This window comes from Musca autumnalis, unplaced genomic scaffold (assembly GCF_047663935.1).
Source record: "Musca autumnalis isolate F117 unplaced genomic scaffold, ASM4766393v1 scaffold_2, whole genome shotgun sequence".
In the NCBI taxonomy this organism is placed as follows: Eukaryota; Metazoa; Arthropoda; class Insecta; order Diptera; family Muscidae; genus Musca; species Musca autumnalis.
In genome coordinates this window covers 48696166-48714018 of record NW_027411755.1, presented here as the reverse complement: position 1 = coordinate 48714018, position 17853 = coordinate 48696166, and the positions used below count along the sequence as shown (strand labels likewise).

Below are 17853 nucleotides of genomic sequence, written 5' to 3'. Positions count from 1 at the left end.
TAGAAGGGATTTCATTTACGTAAAAATTTTTAAAGAAAATCGCGGTTTAGTATTAGATTTTCCTATTTTCAAGGTATCTATGTATATTCGCGGTTTTAATGGATGGATTCGATCGCGGAAGGGCTCATTACATCCTTTGCGGAAAAAATCTAAATTCACGCGGGTTCAAAGTAAATTCAATGACATTTGTAAAATTTACACACAAAATATAAGTTTTTTAAGAAAATTCACGAATCAAATGTTGGTCTTTAGTATTCAATTACTAGGATGCTGTATGGACCACACTCATGAAATATACATAAAACGATGTAAAATCAAGATTTCTATAATCCAATTATGAGTTTTTAATATTATCTCGTTGCGCGTCTGGATTATTAAAAAAAAAAATTAAAAAAAAAACCGAAATTCCCTCTTCAAAATGTCAGCATCAATTTTAGGTGGATGCAGTGGATATATCGAAAAATCATATACTAGTATCATGTTCCCTGTTGAGTATTCTTTGATTCTTTCTTTGGGCATAGGTCTATAAAATGTAAGGTTAAGCCAGAAATCGGAAGGGAACATAAAAAAATTTGGCTTCAACCAATTTTTACCCATTTTTCTACATTGACGTAAATTATTTTTAATGGCCGACATTATGGGATCCCTTCTAAAACACTTCATTTTAAAGAATTACAATCATAGTATACAGAATATGTTAACATCGATCGTAAAACATTTTTGGTTTTTACCATACATATGTGTATTGTTTTCCACGACGACAGGTGATATGACGCGTTATATCACATGCCATCCCTTTCCGCTCATCCCTTTTTACCACTGTACGTAACATACACATTGGGCGGCTCATCACTTTATAATAGTTGTTATAGCTGAGGTCATCTTTAATTGCCTCCCTCCCCCTACAAAAAAGTTAACCTAAGTCAACAAATTATACGACGTAATGACATTGTTGTTCTATATTTCGTATTGGTATTTTTGGTAGGTTTGTTACAACAACGTCTACATACTCATACATCCATGACTCTCAAGGAATTTTTAAAACGTGTTGAAATTATCGCTTAATATGTTCATGCAACAAATTGTTTAATAACCGCATAACGGCCACTTGCTTACGAATAATATCGAGTAGCTAACGAAAGTTGAAAGGCCACAAGGAGCCAAAGAAACAAAAAAAAAACAACAACAAAACAGAAAACACATACAGTAAAACCAAGAAAATCCCTTAAAAGAAAAACATGTAATTGTTTTTTTTAAAGCTAAACATGCACCAATTATTTGGATTTCAAGTTAAAAATCTTGTGGCCAAATAAAAAGCAGCTTGGAAATATTTCAAAAAAAAAAAAGTAATATTTTTGATGTTTGATGGCCATTAAGTTAATGTTTAATAACTTTGTTATGACGATGATGGACTTTTTGGTTTATTTTTCGGTTTTACTTAAAAACAACGAAATCTAAGGAAAATAATAAAAACGAAATCGGAGAGAAAGAGAGTTGAGTTTCCCTGTGTGTGTTTTTGAGTCTCATTCTCTTTAAGATGATTCGTGGTTTGTGGGAGAGCATTCGAAGCTTTCTGTATTTGGAGAGCTAAGTATTGTATTCAGCCATTAGTGGTGAGTGCCTAAAAGTATGCTCTAAAAATAGTGGAGACTTTTTCCCTTGCTAATGAGAGTAATTGAGAGACCTGTCGTTTGTTTTTCGCAATCCAAACGACTAGCACGCGGTTGTGTTGAATTTTCACAATGCGTATCTTTTTCACAGAGAAGGAGAGTGTGTCGGTGTGTGTGTGTGTATGTGTTTATGGGGGAGTGTGTTGAATTTGCTACTCTTCGATGGGCACACTCTTGAATTGCGTATACGCCGTGTGTACGTGTAATATTCTTGCGGCGAAAGCAACAAAACAAAACCCGATGTCCTTTGCGACAACAAAACTTTTACCCAAAAATTCAGTTTTAGCTCATCCGTCGGAGTGTTATGTATATAAAAGTAATGACGGTTTGTTGTGTTGGCGTGCGCACCAGTGTTGCCATGTTGTTTACGGTGTTTATCTAAAGGAAGGCTTGTTAATTAAATAAAGGAAAATAAATAAAATTAATTAAAGAAAAAAATATCCAAAGAATGTGGTTTATGGAATCAAAGTAAACTTGTGAAAGTGAAGAAACAAAAAAATAAAAAATAAATTGTCATTTAACAAAAGAATCGAAACAAATTTTCACAACAAAAAATTTCCTTTCTGTGTTTTTCGGTGTCGTTTTTTCGTATATCCTCGTTAACCAAACGCGTTAGACAGACAGACATCCAGCCAAGTAGCCACTCTCTACATACCTTAACAATAATCGTGTATGGCCAAGCATGTTGGCTTAGCTTCTTATTTTATACTCGTTCGTTTTGCTTGTTGGCCATTTGTATTGAAATGTTAGTTTCGTTGTCGGTCATTATTGCTTGAATCCGTGGAAAAAATTCCAAAATTCCTATGCGTTTTTCTCGTGTGTCTTTCGTTAAAATGGCAAAAGAAAACGGAGTTTCGTGTTTTTGATGGACGTGCCACAACAACATTTGTTACACAAAAATGTGGATTATAGTTTGTTGTTGCGGGGTTTGCTGAAAACCTTGCCAAATTGTGGTAAAAATTAAAGTGCTAAACCACGTCAAGGATTACTTGAGAATAATTAAACAAAATAAAACAAAGGCCATTCATTGTAATTGTCCATCCCCATATCATGAAGGGGAAACATTGTTGTTTTTGTTTGAACAAGAAAGTTGTGTCTGGGGAATAAAAAATAACACAGAGAATTTTAAATCATTTAACCGACTGGTACTAAAAAAGCCCCTCAACCACAAGGTGGCATAATGTGGGAAATGTCAAGTACATCATAAAATATTGAAAATATAATAATTAAATAACTGTAGTGTTAAATTAATATAATTACCGAATTACAACCATATCAGTCAATGAAACACGTATCGATTTGTAATAAATAATTCACTTAAAATAAAATAAATGAAAAAACCATATCAAACATAGCACAAAAACCTTTGTGATTTAAAAAAATCCCTAAAATTTTTAAAGTAAAATAAAAGTATTGATAAATAAAAAAAATCTTGTGAAAATTGTGTCCACGAAAAAATATTAAAATTTAATAAAATAGCAAATAATATTAAAGTCCCCTGAAATTAATTAAGCATATCATAACACAAAAACCCAATTGGTTAATTGCCCATAACCAACCACAACGTCATGACAAAGGGAATATTTTAGCAAGGCATTTTACCTTCAGTAAAATTTTGCAAAACTTTTGGTAAGTGTATTAGAACTCAATTAACCCATAACGAAAACATATGTATGTACACAGCACACATTCATAGTTATATTCCCATAGCACGACCGACGACCATCATTCGCCAATTCTAATGAACTGGGACATAAGGGGTTTTCGAATTGAATTCAAAGAACAAGGACTGTGCCGTGATATACACAAGTATTTATGTACATGCGTTTGCCTGTTTGTTCTTGTTTAGTATTAATTTTAGAGAACATTTTTTTTATTTTAGGACAATAAGGTGTGTTACTAAATTAAAAAGTGATTATGTGTTATTGTTAAATAATTAAACAATTTGATAGGCGGCGTTGTCAAGGACTTTTTGTCACATTCCGTGTTATATAAATAATTAAATAGTTAAATATATGGACAAATTGTGACCTAATTGAAAGTGATAGTTGATTTACAGTATTGATTTACAGTAAAGGGAATCGTCGGAAATATTCGAAATTTATAATTCCGGTTTCCGATTGTCAATAGGCCTATTACCAGAACCATCGTATAACAATTCAATGTAAAAGCAATACCCAGCTGACATAGGGGTGTTGTAATGTGTCAAAAGTGTCAAATTCTTTACAAAATTTTGTATATTTATTTACATTTTCAATGTACATTAGGAATATTTTTTGTCTGAGGGCAAAAAACCATTAAGAAAATAACAACCATTTTTCACGGAAGATTTCTATCAAATAAATGCTATGGAACCTCCGCCAAGTCGGAAGGACATGCCGCACAGCATAACACTACTCATAGAGTTTACCACAATATGTGGCTAACATTGATCACGGCTAAGGTGGTGCCCAAGATGGGCTAAACATTAGTATACCCTAATCCACTCAGTATATAATGTCCATATGTATGTTATTTGTTTGTTTGACCGATTTTGCTTTCAACATACATACATATATCCGTGGTACAATGGTATGCACACCTGCCTTGCACGCAGAAAGTCGTGGGTTCGATTCCCCGTCTTACCCATTAGTAAGAAATAACTTAGTCTTTTAAATTAAGATAAAATTTGCAATAGACTCAAATCAGAATAAAACAGTAGATAAATGGGTTCGATGCGACTGTTTTTGCAAAAAAAAAGGTACAACATTTGTAATACGTGTGTCGTATTTTGTTAAATTTCTAAAAATATAAGCCCTAATAAACACATTCTTTTTGATTTCAAAAACAAAAGTTTGAAGCAGCTTCTTCTTTTTCAATGATTTTTTAATGATACCAAAACGTTTTGCAAAAATTATATTTTCTGCGTCCACTTATCCATTGAGTGGAATGGATTCTGCTTCTTTTTTGCCTATTCGTCATACGAATGTTGGCGACCATTTCAATTACAAAGAAACAATGGATTTTAAATAAAAAATTCAAATAAATTCATAGATTTTTCACAATTTCTCTGCTTCTGGTAGCACTAAGTAGGTGTCCCACGTCTCGTATTTTAGTCTATTCTTGAATATTCGCAATCTATCACAATTCCTTTCGGCCTTTAGGAGTTTTTCCTTCTATTCTTGATTTTAGGATATCCTGCAAGAGCTTGTATTTTGAATTCCTCATGATATGTTCAAGGTAGGCAGTTTTTCGTCTTTTGATGTTTATCATTATCTCTCTATTTCGAATCATTTTTCGAAGCACTTCATTGTATGAAACTAAAGTAGTCCATGGTATTTTTTTAAATTCGGCGGTAGATCCACATTTCGAAGGATTCTAATTTCTTCACGTCTAATGATTTTATTGTCCATGCCTCCATAGTGCATAGTAAGGTTGACCATATATATGCATTTATAAATCTACATTTAGTTTCAAGATTAATATCATGGCTGGACAGAACTCTCGTGTATTTGAAAAACGAGTCTCTAGCAATTTCAATACGCCTTCTTATTTCTTTGGAGCAATCCCATTCGTCATTTAAAGTTATTCCGAGATATTTAATGTTTTGGACTCTTTCGATTGAGAAATTTTGTATTTTTAGGGAAATATTGCTGTGGCTATTCTTCCTGCTCACAACCATATATTTTGTTTGGGAATGGATTGGAAGCATTAAAGTAAAAAATATAAAAAAAAATTTCATTCATGTATTCAATATTTTTAAACAATTTTGTTGTTTTTTGAAATTAGAATATTTTATTGACATTTCCTACGTTTTGTTTACATACGGCGCACAGTGGGAAAAATTCAGATCGAGCATGCAGAAAATAAAAGTCGATGTTTTATTATATGTTTATCCATGATTACGTTAAGAATTAAATTGGCAAGTTTACTTCATTTATTGATAAGCCAATTACTATTTGTATTATTTATATATTTTTTTGATCTAACTCCCATAGGGCGGTATCTCCCGATTTAGGTAATTTTGATGATTTTAGCAGAATTATTCAGCCGAAATGACTGAAATTTTGCATTTAGTCTTCGTTGGGGGTATAAAACATTCCGACAGAGAGTTGTTGGTACAGGTCCACTTTTTGATATAACCCCCATAGAACGGTACCGCCCGATTTTCGGTATTTTTTAAATGTCACCCACATCATCCAACCGAAATGGTTCAAACCTGATTTGAATACACAAAATTTATGGTGGAGGGTGTAATAAGAGTTCAAAATCACCCCATTCTGCACTTTCTGGTAATAAAACCTTGTATTTAACAGTTTGTTTGGAGACGCATCACTGCATTAATTTTCCTATTTCCACCTGTATCGTTGTAACCGTAGGACGGACTTTTTCATTTTGTAATTTCTTTTCTGCTATGCCATGATCAATTCCAAGTGATATCTGATCTTATTTATCAAAATGTTTTCCATAATCGTAGTTTTAATTGAAACAAACCAAAAAAAAATTAGTTTCCGAATTGGATATTTCTAAAAATTGATATAAAACCAAAAGTCGCAGGAAAAATTTAAGACATTATTCTAGACAAGATACATAAAAAATTAAAAAGTTAAAGCTAATCACGGCTATTTTCCATACTAAACGCCTATATAAATTGAAGAATTTAGAAATAATGGGCCATACATTTATTTACCCCGAAACATCTAAATTATAAATAAAATAACTTATGGGTTTCATAACTATTTAATTTATTTAATATCAATTTTAAATGTACCATTGTGATATACCATTACAGAATTTACACGTCTATCGCAATTTTACACCTAAAAAAGGTCATCGTTAACATTGTAAAAAATATAAATTTTTAATGTACCTTTATTCCGTTCTGACTAACTATTTCTAATTATTACATATGCCATTAAGTACAGTCAACACTGTAGTTCAATACTGTACTAGCGGTTCATAGTTTCCTTCAAGTCCATTTTTTGATTTTTCTGCACGCCAGATCGGTATTTTTCCCACTGTGCGACGGTGACACTAACGTTACAAACAATAACAAATTTATAAGTGGTTGTTGTAGTTTTTACCTTTTAATAATTGTACCATGTATCAGAACATATATGCTCTGTTATGCCGGTCATACACTATGTACATGCAGGACTGCTGCCGATGAATCCTGTGTAGGTATGTGAGCGCGGCCTCCCTTCAATCCATTTTTCAAAAAAATATATATTTCCTATAAAAATTGGATTTTGAGTTGATGTTTCCCATTTTTTTTTAATTTTTTAACAAACGATATTTGTTGTTTTCCAAAAATTTTTTGTTGGTTACTTGGAAAATGAACAAAATTCATCGGATCGGAAATTCCAAAAATTTTTTGTTGGTTACTTGGAAAATGAACAAAATTCATCGGATTTGAAGGGTTTCATTTTCAAAATCAAAATTTTGATCTACATATGTATATCCTGCTTGAAATATTGACACATACAATGACAAATACTTCAGAATTTGCTAATACTATTAAAACATACTGTCGTGCATGCCCTCGGTATATACATTACAGAACCTGGTTTCATTACTTACTCCAATTCGTATATGATTGATAATATCCCATATACTAGCCTTCATAAGATTAATATTCCACAAAACAGTTTTTTTTATTTTATAATGTTTATTGCCTCTCCTGTTAAATAATTATGTTGTTTGTTAAATCTTTTGGCATTTATTGTGGCGATATGTAATTATATATATTTATTCAGTCTAAAATAAGTACGAAAGTATCAAGCCATAGCTTGTAACATTTAGAAATGAAACATATCCAATATGGGCTGATTTTCCCAATACAAATCACTTACCTATTGTTGTCTTATTAGGACAAACGTCATTAATCGTCAAATTTTGAATGAATTAAGACTACGAATACCTATACAAAGATGTCGAATATTATTTCTTATTTACAGATGTGAAGCATTTTGAAGCCCTTTTTTGTACTCTACACCACACTGTGATAAAGGGTATTACGTTTGTGTGCATTTGTATGTAAGATGCATAAGGAAACGAGACAGACCCATAGTTCATTTTAGGGATATACATAAAGGGTGTCCCAACTAGAACGCAGTTTTTAAATTTTAAATAAAACACAGAAATTTAAAAAAAATTCGTGAAACCTTATTATGGAACAATATATGTTACAGATGGCCACAGCGGCTTAGCAGGCACACACGCCATCTTTTAATTAAATTTTCAATGACCGTTTAATGCAACGTCCAATTTCCTCTTTCTCGGCTTGAGGCGTCGTCGAAAGAAAAAATCTAATGGTCTTAAATCGCACGATCTAGGCTGCCAGTTCTGGTCTCCAAAACGCGAAATAACACGACCGGGAGATGACTGCTGCAGCAATTGAATTGTTTCTCTGGCTGTATGGCATGTGGCGCCGTCTTGTTGAAACCACATGCCCTTCACATTCATTTCTTCAATTCTAGGCAAGAAAAAACTGGTAACCAAATTGGACTGTTTGCGCTTGACCTGCCTCATTTCCATAAAAAAGGTCCAATAATTCATTCCTCCAGCCTAAAAACCACACCACACAGTGACACGTTGAGGCTGCATTTGCTTCTCGTGAATCACTCGCTGATTTTCCTCACCCCAAATGCGACAATTCTGCCTTTTAAAGAAGCCATCAAGATGGAAATGGGCCTCGTCACTGACGATGATTTTATCTGAAAAATCAGCATTTTCATGTTGTCTCTCCAATTCCCAATTAACGAACTCCCTTTGCTATCCATGGTCAGCTGGCTTCAGTTCCTCAGTCAATTGAACTTTGTATGCATGAAGATGGAAATCTTTCGTCATCATTCGCTGCAAAGTGGATTTGAAGACACCAATTTGCTGAGCTGAGTGCCGAATTGAGGTGGATGGAGTGGATCATCACGTACAGCTGGATATTTTCGGTCGAACTGGTCGAAGGCGCGTTGTTGTCTTTACATCACTAACAGACCAAGTTTCGGCAAATTTATCCATTAATATCTTTACAGTTGACTCATTTGGAGCATTATTGTGACCCCAAATTGATCGCAATTTGCGAACTGCAAAACTTTCACCATTTTGGTAAAACATTTCACAATGAGAATGCGTTGTTCATTCGTGTAGCGCTCAATTTTTACTAACCTGGTACCCTCTACTAGCAAACAATAACAATTGTTCAAATGTCAAACAATGACACCTCGAATAGCTCCCATATATATTTACGGCCGATTCCATGCATTTGGAACGTGTGACGGAATTTTTTCTAGAAATAAATGTGCAAAATTTTATGGAAATCGGTTCAGATTTGTATATATCTTCGGCCAATTTGGGGTATTTGAAATCGTTCGAGGTTTGGATATAGCTTCCATATATATTTTACATATTCACAGTGGTGTAGACTATCATTAAGTCGGTTTCGCCCGACTTTTATCATTTCCTTACTGGTTTCTATGAAGTTAACTTAGTGCCTGTCTTCTAGAATCATTGATTCCCGAAGATGTATTTATTTATTAATTTTTCGGAATTGTGTAGCCTCTTGCAGGAACTTGCCGAAAAAAATACCAAATCACTGATAACTCAATTGGAAAATATGTCTGACATCGTTTCATATACATATATGTGTTGTTGTACGAGGGTATCTGTGCTAAAAATGAAAAGGCAAATATTTACCATCAAAAATAGTTTAATTGTTTTCTTAAGTAGTCCCCAGTATGATTTATATAGTTTTCGATGCGCTCAAACCAATTGTTGAAGCACTTTTTCCACTCCGATTGAGAGAGCTTCAAAACATGGGTTTTGAACGCTTCAACATCATTTTCGGGAGGCGAAAATCTTTGGCCACTCCTTTGTTTTCTTGGGTGCCAAACCAGGGCTTTACTGCGGTTGATTCATCAATTCCACGTTTCGAATCGATGTGTGAGAGCCCGCATTGTCATGGTGCAGAATGATTCGTCTTCTCTTGTTCGTTTTTCGAATTTCTCACGATACTTCAAGAAAACAAATTGTAGTGTATCACTCAGAATTAACCGTCCAAAGTTCCTCAAGCCGTATAGTAGTCACATGGTTAGTTTAACCGTAGATACTGGCGACCATTTGCTTCGAAGTGCTTCTTCCATGAAGAACATTCGTTTGATTTGGCTCGCCTTAGAAGACCCCCACGGTCGATTAGTGTTTTGTTTCGGGCACATACTCATAGAGATAAGATTCGTCGTCTGTGACGATCTTATAAACGTCGTTTCAGGCCCCACAATCGTAGTAATTCACCATTTTTTTACACCAATCGACAAGAGCATTTTTTAAGATTGTGCTGTTTTGTGCTGGATCTAAGGAGAAAAATCCATTTTTCGCTAAGTGTTCATGCAGTATCAAATGTTAGTTGGTGGAAGAAATGCCAATTATGCCACTATCTCACGGTGCGTGAACAGATAATGAAACAAAAAAAAAAAATGCATAACTCATTTATTTTTTAATTTATTTTTATGCATTTTAAAATTTTGAAGATAATTTTTCGTAATAGTATGAAATTATATTATATTGTATCTACCTAGCAGCTTGGATTCCTAGGGAAAACATTTTTAATGCGTTTTCTTTCAACCACTAAAACTTAGCCTATTTAAAAAATACACACCTGCCTTGCATGGTGAAATTTGTGGACTCGATTCCCCGGCCAGGCAACATCAAACATTTTTCAGCGTTGGCAAAATACCCAACAGTAATGTTGGCAACATTTACAGGGTATTTCAGCAATGTAAAACTTCTCTATAAGTAGCGCCTTAGACGCGCCGTTCGGACTCGGCGATAAACCAATATTCGTCTTCTATGGACATGTACAACAGAATCGCTGAATAATTTTTGCAAGTTTTGTACCTAGTGTATTTATGGATAAACTTAACAAATATATTTTTAAAGTACACCACCATTGAACTTAAATTATTTTGTCAACTATGTACTAAGTAATTTTAATTTGGTGACAATTATGCTATTGTGCGATTTTAAAGCATGTTCGACTTCAAATATGTTCGAAAGTTGTAGACATGTAGAAAATGGGACAATGTTTGGTATGCTGTTTATAACTTTATACATCACGGTGCGCCTTAACTAACTTTAAATGAAAGGTTTTTACACCTGGGAAGTTTTTGCGGATTCTGTAACTACAATGTTCATAGATGAGAAAAATCGAAAAACAAAATCGACGGAGGGATTTTCAAATAAATCGCGGTGAAATTTCACATTTGTAGGGTTTTTTTAAGTTTTCACGATTTTGCTTGGAAACCGCAAGTCCAATCGAAGTTGAACTAAAGAAAATATTTTAGCAGTGAAAATTCCCTATAAGAATGAACTTTATGATATTTCCGTAGGTTTTACTATTTTTGCGATATAGAAGTTCAAATTGGGACAATGTACTGACTGTATCGCCTCCTTACGAAACAATGTCATGCAGGGTGCACTTTAACTAACTTTAAATGAAAACACCACGAAAGTTTTTGCGGAACTAAAGAAAAAATTGTAGCTGTTAAAACCCTGTACAACATTTTCTTTGGTCCCATTTCGATACGACTTTCCGCTACCAACCAAAATCCTGAAAACCTAAAATAAACCTAAAAATGTGAATTTTGGCAGCGATTTATTTAAAAGTTCGTACAGATTTTTTTCTTTTTTTTTTTTAGATTTTTCTCATCTATGGACATTGCTGTTTCAGATTCCGCAAAAAGTTTCCAGGTGTAAGCGGTTTTCAATTAAAGTTAGTTAAAGTGCACCCTGCATGACATTGTTTCATAAGGAGGCGATACAGTCAGTACATTGTCCTAATTTGAACTTCTATATCTCAAAAATAGAAAAACCTACGAATGTATCATAAATGTAAATTTTGTAGAGAATTGTCACTGCTATAATAGTTTCTTTAGTCCTACTTCGATAGAACTTACGGTTTCCAAGCAAATTCTTGAAAACCTAAAAAAGCACTAAAAATGTGAACTTTGACCGCAATTTACTTGAAAATTCCTCCGGCGATTTTTTTGTTTTTGTTTTTCGATTTTCCTCATCTATGAGCATTGTAGCTTCAGAGTCCGCCAAAACTTCCCAGGTGTAAACACCTTTCATTTCAAATTAGTTAAGGCGCATCGTGACATTTTATCCAATCTTTATTTTAAAATTAGATTAAAATACACCAAATCTGAGGTTACCGTTATAAGTCTATACCCATAACGTGTAGGCAAAATTTCTGTGGGAATGTGTGTGAGCTTACATGAGTACCCCACATTCACAATTTGAAATCGAATTCTGAACCCATGAAAGTCTTCTAGCTGAACTCATTTATTAAGCTCACAATTATAAAAATAAGACCTCAGTTTTCTGAGTCTGGAACTTACCACATTCCTCACGCCCAAGAAATCCCAAAAAAACTCTACTCAATAATTTAATGCAAACAAAACCAACAAAATTTGTTCTTCATTACTTATATAGTTTTTATCCACAGCATTTTCTTCTTAAAAATGTCTTGGCTAAAATACACAAATATTATGACTTTGAAATCATTTTTCACTTAAATCCAGTGTTAGTTCTTTCTATTTGGTTATTTTTGCTGTTGCTGCAGCTGCTTCTGTATTCTGCTAAAACTAAAGAATTTAGGTCAAATTGTCAAAACCATTAAACATTAAATATTAAATTGGTAATGTTGAAAGCCAGTCTATCGCTAGAGTTTTGTTTTGGCTTTGATAGACGTCTACGATATGCATTATTAATGAAGTTATTTTCTTCTTTTTGATTTGTTTCTGTGGAAATATTTTTCTTAAAAGCTTTTTTTGCTTTTTGACAAAAGTTAAACTATAGTTGATTGATTTGCTGGTTAATGGTTTAAATTGATTTTTTAATATTTAGGGTTATAGGTGGAATGTCAGGCGTTGTAAAATCATAGAATTTCTTATGAACGATGAATTAAAACTTGAGGGTCTTGTATTTCTGTGGCAAATGTTGTTGGTACACAGATATTTCTTGTTTTTTATTTTTTCCTCAACAATGTGGTTAAGGGAATGTACTAGCCTTGTCAAGTAATCCTTATCATCTAAATATTGGCATTTTGATTGGGTTTAAAAAATAATTCTTTTTATAATTTTGGAACTTTTTTTTGCTAAAAAAAGTTTTTTTCAGATATATGTATCTCTGAAAATATCATCAGGTGATTACAATCCCATTCTATTTTGAGCTGAATGGTATGGAAACTGTTTATTATCGAGCCTATATGATATTAGGTACATACTCGTAGTATGGTATCGCTAAAAAACAAGCTTGTCATAGCCGAAATATTCACATCTTCCGTGTTCTAGCATATGTCGGTTTAGTCCAGTCAAAATAGACATGCGTATAAGAGGGGAATAGCAACAATTTCCACAAAGCTGAATTATGGTGGAAAGCTAGGGTTTGCCATTAGAAGTAACGTCTTAAAAGTCCCCATCGATCCAGGGTCAAATGTCATTTTTTGATGGCCTTATCCAGTTTTTTTATTTTTCTCAAAAACGGTAAGACCTATCAGAAACCGTCTAAAGTAAAAGTTGTAGGCTTACAAATTATCTACAAGAATGATCTTTATGACTTTTAAATAGGAGTCACCATTCTTGAGATTTCGTTATTTAAGTGTCACATTACAAATGTGAAGAAGTAAGTCGCGTAAGTACATCATGAGGCGCAACGGTTAAAATAACAACGCCATGTGTTAGGTATTTCCATAAGCTTTCAAACGATACCCCCTTTGCGGTGGGTGGGTAACGCGGCGCAACATACCTTACCTCTTGATAAAATTTAAAAACAAATCGGAGAGTTTTCATTGGGTTCTTTCCCGTTGGACTTTCGATTACACATGTGGGTTAAATGGGCTATCTTTTGCATATAACGACTCTTAACATGGAATAACTTTACTAAACACGCTCCGATTTTGTTGGATTTTCTTTAAAAAGATAGGTATAATTTCGGTCTTCAACGAAACATATATACAGTTAGTCAACTATATTATTGCAAACGATGAATTTTTAAGAATTTAGACGTTTAATTAGGAATTACTACTAGAAATTCTTTCAATAATGTTGGGCTTTTTGTAAATATCTGTTGATTAACCTGTTAATGACAACATCAAGCCAATAAATCCAGAAATCGGTTGGAAATAACAAAAACAACGGGCAAAAAGGATAGGTACCTGGTTTTTGTGGTGTCAACTAAATAATTGCAAAATGAATAAATGTGCAATAAAATCGTGGAGTTTCCCCCGCGATTTTTTGCATTTAAGGATTTTTAAGATTTTTATGGTATGTGGACATGTAGATCCATAATTTTTGATCATAAATTAATTTTTGTGTGTGTAACATAGACGGTATATTCAGAAAAAGAGAAAGTCAGGTTAACGGTTTCGGAAAGTGTGCTACATTTGGTCTATTCCAATTATAATAATGGTAAATCCGAAAGAGAAATTCCTAAAATCACCTCTCGTAAGCTAAGAAGTGTATACAACATCATATACCGCACCGAGAAAGAAGCCAGGCTCAAACTGAGGGCGTTACATGCCAGGTCCAAAATAGTAACCACACGAATTAACTGTAGAATGATTAAAGAAATTAACGAAATACCCCAAAGCAGCACCAGAAAATAGTTTTTTTCTAATTAAAAATGATTTTGGAGTAAGTGTGTCACATGGAAAAGTCAGAAAAGTGCTACATAATAACAAACACTCATCACTAGGTAAAACCCATTACCCTCCTATCACAATATATAGAAACTATTCCGACTTGTTATAGACAACTTTTCACGCCATCTTTAGTATTGAGATGGTGTTATATTTTCTGATGAGACTAAAATTATGTTGTCCTATCACAATGGACTTCAAAAAGTATTGGGAAAACCCTTGAAACCCATGGAAACAAAAATTTAATCCATACCGTAAAGTTAGGAAAACTGTCACTTATAGTATGGGGTTGTATACCAAGCAGTGACCTTGGTAAAATCCTGATTTTGGAAGAAACAATGACATAGGAGGTTTTTTTAGATGCTTTAAGAAAATATTTAACCAAAAGCGTCAAGAAATTTGGGCCAGCTGACCCTGAAAATATAAACAAATTGCAATATAAGTACTACCAAGACAACGACCCTAAGCATAAATCTAATTTATGTAAGACTTGGTTGTTATACAACTGTACCAAAGTCATTTACACCCCGTTCAAGTGTCTAGATATTAACCCCATCGAAAATTCATAGGTACACCTGAAGGAAAAAGTCGGGAACAGCTCCCCTAATTACCTGGGGGACTAAATAAAATGCAATAAAGAAGAATGGCTAAATAATACCATTGCAATATGACAATCCGAAACTTATTTATTAAATTCAGATACGTTTACAAGCTGTTTTTAATGCCAAATGTGGGAATACGAAATATTAGAACCAACTTTTCGAAAAATACCGTGAAAGACTGAAAAGTTGTGAATTTTGCAATTCTTTAGTTGACAGTGCAAATAATGAGTTTTACTCATTTTTGTTAATTTTAAGAAAATGCTTAGTGAAATTTAGCTACTTTTTATTTTATTATATTAATAAACATGTGTAAGAATTGCATTGTTAACAAAAATATTAATAATGATATTTATTTATACCAATAAAATGATGTTTTATTTAAAATTTTGTAATAATTTTGGTTTTGCAATAATTAAGTTGACTAACTGTATATATATTTTTTTTGGGTTGAGTAGTTTGACCTGTATATGTGCGTTTTCCCTTACAAGTGCGTATAAATGATGTGTTTTTTAGAACCGCTATATCTCAAGAATGGTTCCTTCGATGAAAAAATTACGAAAAAGAAGCTCGTAGAGAATCTTTCTGTCTACAGTATTTGCTTTAGTCACTTTTTGATTAGATACACCGGTTTCAAGAAAACCCGAAAACCTAAAGATCCACAAATTTTAAACTTTGACACCGAATAACTGTTTTTGATCAAATGGGATTGTCCCCATTATTTTATTTTATGGCATTGCAATTTCTGCTATTTCAATGTCTATTTTGACTGGACTAGTTGCCAATTGAAAACCGTGTACATTATACATATTAGAGTGGTTTCAAAAAAATCGATGTCGGATTTTTTTATGCAGCACCCCCCTAAAGTTTTTAGTTATGTTAGATTTTAAGATTACCAACGTTTGAGCACAATTGGAATATGTTTACACGTGCCACTGGGGCCTCAAAGTTTCCATAGTAATTTGTATGGGGCCGAAGGTGAGTTTTCACGAAAATGCTCTAAAGGCCACATTTCATTTCTGTGGCTAAACAAGTAATCCTACAAAAAATTATGAAAATCGAGTATGATTTTGATATTGCTCCAATAGGGCCAAAGCCCAGCCGATTTTCACAATTTTTTGTAGGATTACTTGCTTGGCCATAGATATGATGATTTCTGCTCGATTGGACAATAAATATGACCTTTAGAGCAATTTCGTGAAAATTCACCTTTTGCCCCATACAAATTACTATGAAAACTTTGAGGCCCAGTGCTCTTACATGGGAAGGTGTGACAAAAATACTTCTAGATAATATATCGAACTGACATTTTTATCAATGGGTCCTAGTGGCCTGAAAACACTCTAATAAAAATATTGTAGTCCTAGCTCCAAGTTTTCGTGTGGTTTCCCTGCAACGGATCATCCTGAATTAAAGTATTTTACAATTTGACTATTTTTACCAACACTTTGTTCAATCGAATTTGCTGTAATCCGGCATAGTAAACCTCTCCTCCAAAAATTGTCATGATTTGGTATACTCCATATATGATTTATATCTCGCTTTATTTCGGCAGATTTTAACCAAATATTCAAACCAAATGGGTTTTATAAATGAACTCAGAGTTCAGAAAACCACCTAATAAAGAGATGTGATATCGGTCCACATTTGACCACAGCCTCTAGAAAGGGTTACCATCCATTTTTTGGTACTTTATAAGATTTAATCAACTTTTTCTGCAGAATTGCCTGTAATAACGTATTTCTGGTTCTCAGCGCGGGGAAAATGTCTACGTTTTGGCGTGATTCAACATTAGGGTATCCCAAACAACAACAAAATATTGATTAAAGTGTATACACCCAAACCTTTTATTTTCTTTCACGAGTTTTCAGTGCGGTCCAAGATACCATCACAATAGAAATCGCTAATAGCACAAAAAACATTATATTGAACATTAACATTACTTCAAAATATTCCAAAAAATATAAATTTAGCACATAAAAACCGGGCTAAACTTTTGGTCATAACTGCTAAAACCGCAAATGTCCGCAGTTTTAAAATCTACACACCCTGGCTTTATTTTGGTACTAGTAGTGATTCTTGCATATGCTTAGAAAGTAACTAAAACTTTAAGGAAATCCATAGGTCTATATTAAACCCTTGCAAACCCTTGCAAATTAAAGGAATTGTTTTAAGTAGGAAAACGAAGCTTAGGAGATTTACTAAATCATTCAACATAAGTTAAGGCTTGAATAATAGTCCTTTGTTTCAGAAACTCTCTTATAATACAACCATTTTTCCTCATTTAAGAACCGCGACAAATGGCAAAAAAATTGAGTTTAGAAAATTTTGTAATGTTTAGAAGCGATTTGTATCTTAAAGTTTTTAAAATGGTGACATGACTTTTTATACCCTCCACCATAGGATGGGGGTATATTAAGTTTGTCACTACGTTTGTAACTACTCGAAATAATAATTGTAGACCCCACAAACTATATATATTCTTGATCAGCGTGCAATTCTACATCGGTATAGCCATGTCCGTCCGTCTGTCTGTCTGTCCGTCTGTGGAAATCACTCTAGCGTCCGAACGGATTGACGTAGGTGGATGAAATTTTGGGAAAATCTATTATTTGTATGTAGGACTTTTGGTATTGAAAGTGGGCTATGTAGGTCCACGCTTTCGTATAGCCCCCATACAAAATGACGCATGACGCGTCGTCGCTTTAAGGAATTTTTAAGATATTTGTCCCATTTTACCACCGAATTGGTTGTAATTTGGTATTTTGTGTCTCCAGAGGCCAAGAAACATTCCTACCAAAGTTGGGTTATATAGGTCCACGTTTTGGTATAGCCCCCATATAACGCCCCATATAAAGTACGCGTCATTTTAATATATTTTGAATGAATAGTAGTCCCATTTGACAACAGAATC

General features: G+C 33.6%; 1 protein-coding gene across 1 annotated transcript in view; it reads left to right on the top strand.

Annotated features, from left to right (window-relative positions):
- Positions 1 to 1862: 1862 nt before the first annotated feature.
- side-II (sidestep II transmembrane protein) overlaps positions 1863 to 17853 on the top strand; it is a 482796-nt gene continuing 466805 nt past the window's right edge. The window contains exon 1 of the mRNA XM_073967649.1: positions 1863 to 3299. The gene's annotated coding sequence lies outside the window, so the exon portion shown is untranslated. The remainder of the gene's footprint in view (positions 3300 to 17853) is intronic.